At 42.0% G+C, this 10,000-nt stretch overlaps 2 pseudogenes; both read left to right on the top strand.

Annotated features, from left to right (window-relative positions):
- LOC138012563 (uncharacterized) overlaps positions 1–10,000 on the top strand; it is a 583,226-nt pseudogene that overhangs the window by 426,216 nt on the left and 147,010 nt on the right.
- LOC137981983 (uncharacterized) lies at positions 830–5,526 on the top strand (annotated as a pseudogene).

Here is a 10,000-nt window from a genome sequence, read left to right as displayed (position 1 = left end):
TGACTTGCTCCAAGAAGGTCTATGCTTAGGTGTATGAATTGCCAGTCACGGTTTATCGCCAAGAATGCTACCAAAACTACAACAGCACATATTTTGGTCAAAACAGGTGACCAAGCTGTATGTTATTCATTGTTCACTTCCAGTCTAGAAACTATTATACAAAGGTACAACAGACATATTGGTGAAGCAGAGACCATCAAACACATACATGACGACAAGCTATGCCACATTATCTTGACAACAGCAGGTATAAAATTGCACGTGAACAGCACGAACACTGTACTCGGCATTTCTTTTGCTTGATTTCATAATGAAAAATATACAAGTTTTTCACTGTTGTGTTTTTCAGTGATCTTTATTTCAGTTTATTTTAAACTTGTTTGTTGTAAGACTTGAAATCAGTAGTAATATACACTTTGTTTAAAAATCGTCGCCACTCCAAAGGGGTCACCACCTTATCGTGGTGGGGTGGTTTGTGTGTCTCAATGACCCCTAGAGCTATACCGGCTGGAGTCTTGTACTCCTGGTAGGGTCACCCATGCCGAACAGGTCGAAGGGTAGAGACCAGACGAAGTGTGATCCCCTGGTCCTCCAGGTTGGGGGTTGAGCTACAGGCCAATCACCTGTTCTCGGAAAAATACAACGGATTACAGAAACCGCAACTCATCAGATTCGAATCAATGATGGCGAAGCCATGGCTGCTGACGGACAACCAGCCGGAAGCACCAGGACGTCACTGGGTAAAAGCCTACGGGAAGCTCAGCGACCGACGAGGTCAATGGCGACGCCAAAGTCAGTTACCCGGATTGGGTGCTGGAATGTACGCACGATGTATATAGCAGGTAAAGCCACACAGGTGGCGAGGGAGATGGATAGATACCAACTAGACGTGCTGGGGATCAGCGAGACAAGATGGACAGGGGCTGGACGGGTCACTCTCGCTAACGGCAGCACCTTGTTCTACGCTGGAGAGGAGGAAGGACATCAAAAAGGTGTGGCATTGATGATATCACAGGAGGCGCAGAGAACCTAAATGGAATGGATGCCTGTAAGCAGCAGAGTGATCAGCGCAAGGTTCTATTCACGATTCAAGAAGATAACCATCATCCAAGCGTATGCGCCAACAAACGATGCCACACCAGAAGAGAAAGATGACTTTTATCACCAATTACAGACAACAACGGACAGGTGCAACAAAAATGACATTGTGATCGTCATGGGTGATATGAATGCAAAGGTGGGAGACGATAACAGCGAGATGGAGGAGGTTATAGGGAGACACGGGTAAGGGAGCAGGAACGACAATGGAGAGAGGCTGTGCGAGTACTGCTCCATTAACGGCCTTGTCATCACCGGAACATGCTTCCCCCATAAGGACATACACAAGGCCACGTGGGTCTCCCCTGACGGGCAAACAAGGAACCAGATAGACCATATCATGATAAGGAGAATATGGAGGACGTCAGTCACTGACACTAGAGTACAGCGAGGAGCAGATGCAGCTAGTGACCACTACCTCGTAGTAACGAAACTACAGATGAAGCTCCACAAAGACCCAAATAGGAAGAAGATCAAAGCCAGGTTTGACACACAAAAGCTGGGTAGTGGGATGTTTAAAGAGAGGTTCAACATTGAATTAAGCAACAGGTTCGAAGCACTAGAGGTGGAAGAGGACGTGAATGACGACTGCAGCCAGATAGAGAAAGTGTACACAGAGACTGCAGATAAGGTGATGGGAAGGGTGAAGAAAAGGAGTAAGCAATGGTTGAGGGATGACACATGGAGGGCAATAGAGGAAAGGAGGCAGATAGGAAATAAAATTGACAGTGCCAGATCAGAGCGTGTCAAAGGAAGGCTGCGCATAGAGTACAGGCTGAAGGACAGAGAAGTGAAGTGCAGGGCAAGAGAGGATAAGAGACACTGGACAGAAGAGATCGCTAAGGAAGCTGAGAGATCTGCTGAGAAAGGACGCACAAGAGAGCTGTACCAGGCGGCAAGAAGACTAACTGATAAGAAGATGAGACAAGCCGCTGCCGTAAACGATAAGCATGGAGAAGCAATCAAGGACAAGGAGGTGAGACTTGAGAGATGGGCGGAGCACTTTGAAGAAGTGCTTGTGAGGAAGGTGCCTTCGAACCCTGTAACAGATGAGGAGACAGCGGCAGAGGAGATGAGGGAGATGGACACAGCAGAGATCAGGGAAGATGAAGTCAGACAAGCCCTAAGGAAGACGAAAAGTGGAAAGGCACCTGGAATGGACGAAATACCCGCAGAGTTGCTGAAAGCAAGCGGTGACATAGCAGTACAAGAACTGACAAGACTATACAGGAAGATATGGAAGGAAGAGAGAATACCAGATAACTGGAAGAAAGGCATCATCGTCAAACTACTAAAGAAAGGGGACTTGAACGAATGTAAAAACTGGAGAGGAGTGACACTGCTGCCAGTAATGAGCAAAATCATGGGCCGAATCATAATCGATCGGATCCAACGGGGAGTGGACGAGGCCCTCAGAAAAGAACAGGCGGGGTTCCGTAGGAATAGGAGCACAGTGGAGCAGATCTTCATTCTCTGCAACATCATGGAGCAGGTGAATGAGTGGAGAGCGACGCTGTACACACACTTCATTGACTTCGAGAAGGCCTTTGATTCGATCCATAGAGAAAGCTTGTGGAAGATCACGAAGTCGTACGGCATACCTGAAAAGCTGGTGAAGATGGTTAAAATCATGTATGAGGAATTTGAGTGTACGGTAATGGATGACGGGGAACAGACGAGGTGGATCAAGATCACGACGGGAGTCAAGCAAGGGTGTGTTATGTCAGGATTTCTCTTCCTCATAGCAATAGATTGGGTGATGAGAAAGATGACACACGGGCATAAGAATGGAATACGATGGAACTTCACCAGCGTATTAGAAGACCTTGACTTCGCAGACGATATTGCTCTGATCTCGTCGAAGTACGAGCATATACAGAGCAAGACGGATCGATTGGTGGAGAACGCTGGGCGTGTAGGACTGAAGCTCAATGCGGCAAAATGCAAGATGATGAGATCGAATGCAAAACGGCAGGACAGGGTCAAGATTGGAGAAGATGAAGTCGAAGAAGTGGAAGAATTCGTATACCTCGGAGCAACGGTCAGGAAAGATGGTGGTGGAACTGAAGATATTAGGAACCGACTAAATAAAGCAAGAAGGGCGTTCTATAACCTAACCAAGATATGGAGGTTACGGAGCATAGGACGCCAAACGAAGATCAAGCTGTTCAAGACGCTAGTACGCCCAGTACTACTCTACGGATGCGAGGCATGGAAAATGACAAAGATGGAGGAAAAGAAGATGGACGCATTCCAGTTTGTGTGCCTCAGACGAATCCTCGGAATTCGGTGGCCACAGAGAGTGAGCAACGAGAGGATAGGGGATATTACAGGAATAAATAAGACCAGTGATGAGATCCGCAGGAGGCACTGGAACTGGATTGGGCACGTCTTGAGAAAAGATGCAACCGACAACTGCAGGGTAGCGTTAGGGTGGCAACCAGAAGGGAAACGGGCAGTAGGTCGACCAAAGACCACGTGGAGACGAACCGTGGAAAATGAGCGAAAGAGTGAAGGGTGGAACAGCTGGAGAGAAGTCAAAGTCATAGCGGAAGACAGAGTGGGTTGGAAGACGAGGGTTGCGGCCTTATGCGCCTCCTGACGCGGAGAGATCTAAGTGTTAAAAATCGTCGTCCTCTGGCTTGCTCCAAGAATGTTAACCAATCACTGTTCCCATGCGTCACCGTTGAGTTGACAGAGAAGTGTTTTAGAGGCATTTTTGAAAACATTCATTATGACTGCGTGAGTTTTCGTGGCATTGAATTTCAGTGTTTAATCCTTAAGATATCATTTTGGAAAAGGTTTTGACTTTAAAAACTTCCAACAATATAATCACATAAAATTTATTGATTTTCAAAATGTCGATACTCTTTAAATTATTGTGTTTGAAGCAGTGAAAAAGCATAACAGACTTTGAAGGTTGATGAAACCTTTCTTTTTTTGTTACCACACCGAAAGAAACGTTTCATAAACATTGTTTTATAAATATCTATTTGCACTCAACTTACCATAGTAATAAATATATCAGTCAGTCGTAAATCATAGTTTGCTTGTTGGGGATAAAACATGAAAACTTGCTTACGCCAACGTATAGTGGTAGGCTGCCTCCAACCAACAATGGCAACCAATTTTGGGCGGGAAGTCTAAAACTATAAATAACCTCATGTACTTCTGTGCCACTGGCCCTCATCAATATGTATGGAGGCTCCTGCTTCAGTACGATTATCGCAGCTTTAACTTTCATCTATAAGGGATTTCAAGTCAGCAATGTTTTTATGACGAAATGCATGTTGTTTATGCCAGTGTGATTACAAATTTCGTGTTCTTTCTTTGCGACATAAACATATTTTTTTAGAACTATTACACAACGCTCATGATCCTTAGCAGCACAAGTGTGGCCACAGCCCGACTTACGACCCCAGATCGTCTTGTTATTGAAAATGTGCGGAAGAAAATTACAGAAAAATATTGGAAATATTAAAAACGCTGCCAGGCAACTTCGTAAAAGGTTAGTGCCTAAAATTTGGTCTGTATAATCTTTTGCCCTGTACCCTCAGTTCTCAATTCATAAATTTCTCAGAACTAGCATTTAACGAAAATTATTTGACATTGGATCCCCATATAAACACTACAAATTCTTTACACTTTGCCTACTAGTCAAAATGGCGGTCAAACCCGTGATAAGACCTATACAGCAGATGCCTTCATCAGTCTGTGCTCCACTCCTAAATCTAGTCAAAAAGTTCAGAAAATGGTTGGTCATTTTTTTGCCTCATTATTTCCTTTAGCTCAATCATTTCAAAGATTAATTCATTATTTGCCTTCAAATAAAATTTTATGTGACACTTTAGCCTTACATAGTTTATGAAGACATTAACGTGGAAAGAGGCTAGAAAACATGGAATCGAGGGTACTGATTTGAAGAGGTGAGTTTCTTCTCTCTTTAGTGTGATAATTTAGTTGTCGTTTTGTCTGGTTCATAGTTTGTTCGCATCGATGGTCGTAGCTTGCAACCCATTTTCAACTTCTGATTGGTTTTTAATGACTCAACCATTTTTAACAACATTTCTGGCTGGTGTCGCATCTCTTAAAGTTTTTGTGCATGCAAGCGATCTGATTTTTCAATTAATTATTTCCTTTCAGTCCAAAATGGCTTTGTGTGTCCCGAAAGAAATGATACTTGGTCATTCTTTCATTCGACGTCTCAGTGGTGACTTGGAGAATCATTTTGACAATCATGCCAAAATCAACTTTGACCTTGATGATGTTAAGGTCCGTTTCTTTGGTGTTGGTGGAAGGACGGCTAAGAAAATTAAGCAATTTGACGAAGCGAATGACTCCCGCTTTGCACCAGATGTTGTAATCTGGGTACCAATGACCTATGTAATGCACCACCAGAAACAGTTGGTTCTCACATTGCCGAATTAGTCGAGTTGTTGTTGAACCATTTCTCTTTTATGGTAATTGGAGTTTGTCTGGTGATTAAGCGAGCTGAGCCAATGTTTAATAAGAAGGTAGAAGTGTTAAATCATTATTTAAGTGTCGTCATCGACCGCCCCAGAATGTTTGTATGACGACATAAGATTTTGGATTCATCAAGCCATGATTTCTTGTTGGAGGACAGGGTTCACTTAAATCCTTGTGGCCACTATTTACTTTATTGAAGTTACTGAGGTGCAATTTTAAAGGCTGTTAACAGTTTGATTAAGTTTGAGTGAATAATGCTCATGGAAAATACATTTTTTTGCCAATCCTCTGCTACATTTTGAAGGGTTTATGTCGTTGGCAATATCGATATTATCAAAATCGATATAAAGCAATTATTAATTTTAGCTGAAAACTCAAATCAAATGTGAGCTTATGGTCATTTCGATGTGAATAAAACTGTGATTGTATTTCAATCATAAATTACAAACTGACGTACGTTTGTGCCCTGCAGTGTATGGATTTTGACCAATCTACATTGTTGGTCTTTTCACTTCTATCCAACCAGAGGTTGTTGGGATGTTCTTATTTAATTATGTTTTTGTGACATGCTTCAGCATGGATTTGTGACCAACATATGGTTTTGGTCTTTTTGTCTTTGTCTTTCTGTTTTTGTCCAACTAGAGGTTGTTGGAAGGTTTTTGTGGCGTCATAGGGAAATGCATTTTTACTATGTGTTTCGGCGACATATGTAGTCTGCCAAGCCATCCCTGCCATAGTTCATGTACATGTTCACGTTTTTGAAGTCCTTTTTATTGTGTAAGTTTGAATTTGTACAATGCAGTGCATGGTTTTTGACGAAACTACAGGCTTGGTCTTTTTTGTTTTTGTCCAACCAGAGGTTGTTGGAATGTTTTTCATGGCATTTATAGGGACAGGCTTTTTATATGTTCTACATGTGTAGGCTGCCAAGCCATCCCTGCCATAGTTCATGTATAAGTTCGTGTTGTGATGTCCTGTTGACTTGTATACCATTATTTGCATAAGTATCAAAAACTAATTTTCTTTGAATTGGAGGTAGCTGATATAAATCACTAAGAGCAATAATACTTATACCAGCAAAAAGCTGTGAATTGTTAGTATCAAATATCTCTTTTAGTCGTTCATGAATATGGAGGAGAGTGGTGTTACCAACCATTGAGATCTCGTCTAATATTATTAGCTTCAGCTCAGACATTGCAGATACGACATCACCTGTATTTTTAGGTATTGCTAATGCTGTGTGTACCATCAATGTTTATTACTGCTACTCCAGTAGATGCTGCTAGTAACACTGTTGGATTCTCAGGATTCAATGAAGCATGTCTATAGATTTTTACTACAGTGAAGTAAATTGTTTTAATCAAATGGCTTTTCCCAGCCAACACCTCCAGTTATAAACAAATAAATGGTTCAACATTTTGTGACTTCAGGCTGTTGAGGTTTTCATTAATATATTATTTTTATTTCTAGTCCATGAAAGCACCCTGCTGTAAGCTTTGCGTTGCATTTTTAATTATTTAAAGAGTAACTCTCGGCTAAAAGACACTTTTTTGGGAAAACATTACAGACTTGTTGCTAACGTCTTCAAAGTAAAGAAAACGTGCCCAGAAGCCTTTTTTACCCATGAATTTTAGCTTTAAAACCATGTGTATCAACGAATGTTCAGGATCCCATCGCAAACGCTTCGATTTGCATCACGTGATGCGATACGTCACAGGTGTGGAACTGCGGGAAAACATGTCTGACTCTGGTAGTGGGAGCTCGGACTCTGCTAGCGATTCTTCCGATTTCGAAGGAGCTATAGGTGGCGCTAACATCGGCGATATAGAAATTCAACCGTGGCGTTTCGAGCCTCCAGCACAATCTACAGTATCACCGGATAGATTGGAAAATCCAGAACCTCCTCAGCGACGCTGTGAGCTCGACAGCCAAGAATGGCGAGTGTGGAGGCCTGTTCGTGCAGTTTCTTTTCTCTAGTACACTCGCTTGCTGATTATTTTGTGTATCTACTTTGAGATTTTTGATAAAGACAGAAATTTCATTAAATATGCTTTTGTTCGATGGATACCTGTTGCTGTGTTCGTAATACACGACCCCACAAGCTTGTAAGCTTTAAATCCAATCGTGTGTAAATAAAGGTCTTATTTTATGTTATGTTTTGTTAATAATTTTTTATGCGTTGTCTGCACAATCATCATCATCATTGATATTTATGATATTTATTATTATTATTATTATTATTATTATTATTATTATTATTGTGACACTGCAGTTAATGTAATAGATTACTTGTTTCGTGCTTGAAAAAGTTTGTGTTTGATTGCCTTAATTATATCATTTTCAAAGCTTAAATATAACCGGACAGTAGAATAGATGCCGACAGTAACAGATTTCCAACAGCCATTCTGTGTCCAACAAATCGCTGGCTAAGCCATTCCTGTGAGAAAGAACAAGATTCTTCTTTACACCTCTGACGAATTTTAGCCATTGTTCCCAAGACCTCTACAATGTCAGCATCCGCAGGGCTGGCGCAGATTGGACACGACCCAAATAGGCTCATCGGGCAGCTCTCGGCGATGATGAAATTTCGTTCTTCGTGGATTTTGCACTTTTCGCCTTTCAGCGAGGGCCTAGTGGTAGGTAAATGCAATTGTTATGAGTTTTCCATGGCCGAATGACAATGAACACGCGTAGTTTGGTGGAAATTGTCTCTTCCTACCTCACGATTTTTTCCTCGTTTTCGTCTTCCCCATCTTCCGAATCCTGATAAGGCTTATAGTCCTCATCATCCACATCAGCGTCTTCAAACGGGTCATCTTCTACCTGGTCCAGTGGTTCAGGGGATTTCCTCACATGTTCTTCCTGAACCTTCTCAGGTAAGGGGTGAAGTAATTCCAGGGGAGGAAGGTCTACGAGATTGCACTGTACCTCGCAGTCAACATGGGTTTTGATTTTGAGACTTACTTGAGTACCTGCGGACAATAAATTTATACATCATATACCAAGGAAAGGGGCGCAATTCTTCTTAACTCAAACTCAAATTTTAATTACCTTTACTGCGATAGGTCGGACGCTTCAAACTTAGTTGAGTTCCTCTGTTCACTTTTGATTTTTGTTGAAGATTAAAGTCTGCTGAATCGCACTCTACAGTCTCAGACGGCACAAGAATAGCGATGTCTCCCTCCCTCCCTGTCCTGACTTGTGGAAGGCAATTGATCCCCGCTGTCCTTGTTCCTCTGGGCATCCTCAAATTGCGCTAAAAGCTGTAAAACACGAAATATCACATGCACAAAAATCAAGTTGCACTCTTGTAGTTAAAAGGGATAAATTTAAAATCTGGAAATACGCAAAAAAAACCAGGATTGACCTGTCACACATTCAAGCAAAGGAAAATTCGAGTATGCATACCCGGTTTGCTCTTAATTTTGCCAAGGTTCTGCTTGGTCGCTTTGCAGCAGTATATCCCGCCTCATGGGTCACCACAGTGCTCCCTTCGCTAATATTCGATATTTTGCGCTTCTTTTTACGGGCAGATTCCAGCTGCTGTGGGATTGGAACAACTTGCCTTGACGGAATGGCATTTTTCTTCAACAACATCTTTGAAGCATAGCCAGCGACTTTCATTCCGTAATCGTGATAATCTTCGAGAGTGAAGTGATCGCTGCAACCTTGTTTCCATGAGTCAGTGTCTCTTTTTTGGCGAACAAACGAAACCCATTGTCTACGAACTTTTTCTTCAGTGGGGAATTTATGCATGGAGACCCCGTCTGCATTCGTCTTATCGCAAAACATGACAACACAGCGCTTCCCAGGTTCTTTTTTCTTTTCCTGTCCACCACTAGATTTGCATTTCTTATTACTATTATATTTCTCCATTGCTTCGAATTCCTTTCAAATATTGCTTGGGAAGGTGGTTAGGGTTGCGTAATGAATGTGCAGACTAAGGGAGATAACCTGAAATTCAAGGTGTAAAAGGTCGAGCGAACAGGACATAAACACTCTTCGGGTTTCAAACGTTTCGCAATTCAGTTGCATGCATATCTTGCATTATTTTAACATCATATCATCTTAAGAAACGGGAAGAATCTTGGAATGACTTGTACTCACGGTAGTTGTCATGGTTTTAATTTCAGATTGAAAACTGACATTTCAGATAAGGATTTCTTTTGTATAAAATAAACCCCGTCAACAAAGTGATGTTAACATCGATTAACGGCTCGGCACCAAGCATCAAACCTGTGAAAATCAGACTGCTTTTACAACCGTTTCACCTCCTTTTTTCCAACATAAGAGGTTTAAAAGAAAAGGTAGCATTTGCACTGCACCCTGGACTCTTTGAGCAGGAATAAATTCTCATCTGAAAACATGTTCCACACCTGCAACGTATCACCCCACGTGACCCCAAAATGGCGTGTTTTATAAAATGGCTGCCGGG

Source organism: Montipora foliosa, chromosome 1 (assembly GCF_036669935.1).
Source record: "Montipora foliosa isolate CH-2021 chromosome 1, ASM3666993v2, whole genome shotgun sequence".
Classification (NCBI taxonomy): domain Eukaryota; kingdom Metazoa; phylum Cnidaria; class Anthozoa; order Scleractinia; family Acroporidae; genus Montipora; species Montipora foliosa.
The sequence above is the reverse complement of the archived record's forward strand: the minus strand, read 5'-3'. Positions and strand labels throughout refer to the sequence as shown.